The sequence below is a fragment of the Bos indicus x Bos taurus genome, chromosome 17, assembly GCF_003369695.1.
Source record: "Bos indicus x Bos taurus breed Angus x Brahman F1 hybrid chromosome 17, Bos_hybrid_MaternalHap_v2.0, whole genome shotgun sequence".
Taxonomy (NCBI): Eukaryota; Metazoa; Chordata; class Mammalia; order Artiodactyla; family Bovidae; genus Bos; species Bos indicus x Bos taurus.
This window is the reverse complement of record NC_040092.1, coordinates 66,214,168-66,218,914: the sequence shown is the minus strand read 5'-3', so window position 1 is coordinate 66,218,914 and position 4,747 is coordinate 66,214,168. Positions and strand designations below refer to the sequence as shown.

The window sequence follows — 4,747 nt, the reverse complement described above, 5'->3', positions numbered from 1 at the left end:
AGATTCATGTGCAAGTATTGTCATATCAAATGTACAGCAAGTAACAGGAAAAAGGCCACATATACCAAACTTCAATATTAATAAGGTGAACACATAATTTATAGTCTCCAAGAGATTTAAAATTTACTAATATACAGTGTTGCAGAGTGGTCAACAAGTTTGTACATTGTTGGTAAGAATACAAATAAACACAGTTTTCTTGAAGGGAAAAAAAAGTATTGTCATACTAGCAAGATTTTATAATATCAAAACTTTGGAAATAATTTAACTGATAAATAGGAATGAACTAAAATTCTATCCTATCCAAACACAGTTTATCAAATAGTATGATCTCAGATTTATAAAATATATATATATAAAAAATCTCTTGATACATTCAGAACTACAACATATGGTTACAGGAGTTCTTCACTGCATAATTTACCTCCCCTAGGGGCAAGTGAGATCTGAAATCTAGCTATTCTCTGCTTGTCAAAAGCCATACACCCTGGCGCAGGGTATGTTCTCACCTAGAGAACAGGATGTCTTTTTTTCTAAATTGCTCAAAGGGGTATTATGACTTAGCACCAGTCATCTGGAAATATGGACAGAAAAAAAAAGACTGGAAAGATACAGACCAAAGTATTATCACTGATTATGTTAAAGTAACAGGATTCTGAGGGAGTTTTTTCTTTTTCCACTATGATTTTCTATGTTTTCCAATTTTTCCATAATGAATATGCACTATTTTTATAATTATAAGACAAAACTTTTAAAAAACAAGCTAGATTTAAAAATGCAAATCAAGGAACTTCTACTGTGGTTTAGTGGTTCCAGTGCAGGGGTTGTGGGTTCTATCCCTGGTCAGGGAACTAAGATCTCACATGTGGCAGGGTATGGCCAAAAATTAACTTTTTAAAAACTTGTTTACAAATGCAAATCAAAGTTAGGATATCACCTCATACCCATTAGGACGGCTGCCAATAAAAAGCAAAAAACAGAAAATAACAAGTGTTGGGGAGAATGTAGAGAAATAGGAAGCCTTGTGCACTGTCAGTAGGGATATGAAATGGCACAGCCACTGTGGAAAACAGTAAGTGCCACAAAAAACGTGAAACTAGAACGACCACGTTGTTGTGCTGTTCAGTCACTACGTCGTGTCCAGCTCTTTGCGAGCCAGTGGACCGCAGCACGCCAGGCTTCCCTGTCCTTCACCATCTCCCAGAGTTTGCTCAAACTCATGTCCACTGGGTCAGTGATGCTATCTAACCATCTCATCCCCTCCTACCCTCTTCTCCTTTTGCCTTCCATCTTTCCCAGCATCAGGGAGAATTACCATATGCTCCAGCAATTCCACTACTGAGTATATATCCAAAAGAATTAAAAGCAGGATCTGGAAGAGATATCTGCAGACCAACATTCTGAGCAACATTATATTCAATAGCCAAGGGGAAGAGGTGGGAAACTTGAGCATTGCCCTTGACTTGCTGCCTCACCCAGGGCCATGCCCACTTCTTGGGGACAACCTGCAACCAACAACTGGCCTATGCAAAGAGTAAAGCTTGAGTTCAAATCAGAAGGGCTCCCTCAACTCCAGAGTTCCTCACAGGATCAGGCCAAGACTGCCTTCATCCGTGTTGAGCCGGAGGGAACACCCCAATAAACAGCCCCCACACAAATCTCTTATTTTAGAGTCTGTTTCCCAGAGGGCCTGACCTGCAACTCTTATTCAAGAAATCCTTTCCTGATACTCTTACAGTTTCTTTTTTCATTTTATATTTTATCTTTAGATTTTTTAATACATTTGGAGTTTACTTTTATATAATATGGGGATCTGATTGTATTTCTCTCCTTGCAGTGAGAAAATTTCTCAGTGCCATTTATTAATACTAATACTCCATCGTTTCTTCTGATTTTATTTCTCTATCATATAAGAAATTCTCGTTTATATACAGATCTGTTTCTTGATTTTCTACCCTGCCCTCTTGGCTTAAAGAGTTGATCCTGTGACACTGTTTCAATTGCTTTGGCTTATTTTCCAAAATTGTCTCTTTATAACTCACCAAATATATTCCAGAATTATTTTATTGATTTACCTCCAAAAAATCCTTCTGGAATTGTTTTTCAAATCACACTGCACTTGCAGATTAATTTTGGAGGAATTAAATCTTTAAAGTGTTAAATCATCTCATTGGCATTGGTTGAAAATTACCTGTGACTTTGGTCACAGGTGAGATTCCTTGCCCAGAACCACCAGGGCCTCAGCTCACTGTTCGCTCCTCCTTGTTGGGGGGTAAAACCCAGGCTCTGACACGTACCTCTGCTCTGGGCTGCCTGCAGTTGCTGGCGTGTTCTAAATTCTGGTTTCTGACCCCTGACCTGTCTTCTACCCACAGGACACCTGGATGCTCAGAGTTTGAGTCCTACAGCACCAGAACTGTGGGAAGGAAGGGGATCTGCTCTTGTTATTATTTTTTATTGGAGTATAATCGCTTTACAGTGTCATGGTAGTTTCTGCTACACAAAGAAGTGAATTTGCTATATGTATAACTATATCCCCCTGCCCTCTTGAGCTTCCCTCCCACCTCCCCTTCTCTCATCTTTCAATAAAGCTGTTGATCTAAAAAAAAAAAGTTAAATTATCTCATTATTAGCATGGTATGTTGCTTCATTTATTTAGGTGTTCTTAATATTCAGTAATCAAGCCATACAATTTTTCCATAATTATTTTCATTTTTTTTAGATTAATTTTTTTATATTATATCGGCTTCCCTGGTGGCTCAGCAGTAAGGAATTGCCTGCAATGCAGGAGACCCTTGTTCAATTCCTGGGTCAGGAAGATCCTGTGGAGAAGGAAATGGCAATTTCCCACTCCAGTATTCTTGCCTGAAAAATGCCATGGACAGAGAAGCCTGGTGGGCTACTGTTCATGGGGTCACAAAGAGTCAGACACGACTGAGTGACTAAGCACAAGCTACTTAACATTGCTTAATAAGTTATTTTCTTTTAAAACCAGCTAGATACACTTTCTGAAGTATGTGACAGAACTCTGACAGTTACATGTCACATTTATTTTTGTTCTTTTTGCAATGGCCGAGAATCAAGTATTAACTTGAAAGTAGTGGTCATAGAGGGATCACCGAGCTTTTCTCTACTTAAAGTGAAGACGCAAGCAGACACAACCAGTTGTCAGCCCAGTTTCAAGTCTCTCTGTCATTTTTTGCTTTCTACCAGAAATCAATTTTGTTTATAGAGGCAGAATGCAACTGCTTTTGTAACTAAAGGTGGTTGTGTAATGCAGTCCAAGACAATGGGATGTTAGGGGGACATGCCCGGGTGAGCTTCCAGAAAGCCCAACTGGCTTGGTCCACATCTCTCTACCCTTTTTTCTGTCTTCTTCTTCTTGTCTAGAGCCAGAGGTAGAAACCACCTTAGCATGAGAACAAAAGCTGAATGTGAGGGATTGAGGGGAGTTTTAGGCCATGTACAGGGCTGTGCTGCTCACCTCTGGACTTCCTTTTTATTATTAGGAAAAAGCCAACATTTTTATGTTTATACCACTGTTGTCAGGGTTTCATGTACATATAACAAACACAGGCCTAGATAATATCACGTTTAAGTTCTGTTAAATATGATATTTGCCATAGATTGTTGGTTGATGTTCTTAATCAGGTTGAAATTCTTCTCTTATATTCCACATTCTGGATATCTCCTTTCTGGTGTCTCTGGAATTGTTGTGCATGAGAAAGAGCCAGCAGCCATTCTTAGCTTACCATCTTATCTAACATCAGAAGTTCCTGGTTCAATGCATCAAACTATCAATGCAAATATATTTCTCTAAATATAAATACATGCCTTAAGAATAAAGAAGATAACAATGTGTGTATGTGCACAAATATGTTTATTTTGTTCCTTTCTTTGAATATTTTACATACATTTATTTTCTTCCTTCCTTTCCTTCCTTTCTATATTTTATATATATTTCAAGAACCTTCAAGAACCCAACAAATTCCAAACATTCCATTAGTCCTTAAAGGGGCCACAAAAATGAACACAACACCATCTTTACCACTGTAATCCAGTAAGGAAAATAAACTTTTTTTGTTTATTTAAAATAAAGTTTATTCCACAAACAGAATAAAGTCAACACTTTTTGAATTCTTACATTCCCAGATTTTAATGAGTCAAAATTTATATTTTACTTTATTTTGATCACCAACCAACATTTTAAGTGACATTTTTTAAGCAAGAAAACATGCCCAATTCCATAAACTTTTTACCCTAATTACTATGAAAGTGAAAATCGCCAGAATACTGGAGTGAGTACTTTCCCTTCTCCAGCAGATCTTCCCAACCCAGGGATTGAACCCAGGTCTCCTGCATTGCAGGCAGATTCTTTAATTACTATAAACAAGGTATAACATGATTAGAGTTACAGGATGTTTTTTTAAAGGGTAGTAATTGTAGCTGGAGCTCTGGAAAGATCTCAAAGACTAGTATTTGGAAATTCTAGGGCAAATTTGACATGGGAAGATCCTAAACTCAGCTCATCCCTCAGACACACTAAATGTATAGCTACGTATAAACAACTTCTTCTGGGGTGGGGCAGGGCAAGAACCAGCAAGCAATTCCTACAGATGAGGAAATGAGGGGAAAAAACCCACACTGAAGTAGCTTGTTGTCCATTCGCTAAGTCATGTCCAACTCTTTGCAACCCCATGCACTGTAGCCTGCCAGGCTCCTCTGTCCATGGGATTCTCCAGGCAAG

General features: G+C 38.3%; 1 non-coding gene across 1 annotated transcript; it reads left to right on the top strand.

Moving 5' to 3' along the window:
• The first annotated feature begins 2,175 nt into the window (after positions 1–2,175).
• Positions 2,176–2,295, top strand: LOC113875173. The gene has a single exon (XR_003506183.1). It is a non-coding gene; the product is annotated as a small nucleolar RNA ACA64 (small nucleolar RNA).
• Positions 2,296–4,747: the final 2,452 nt, after the last annotated feature.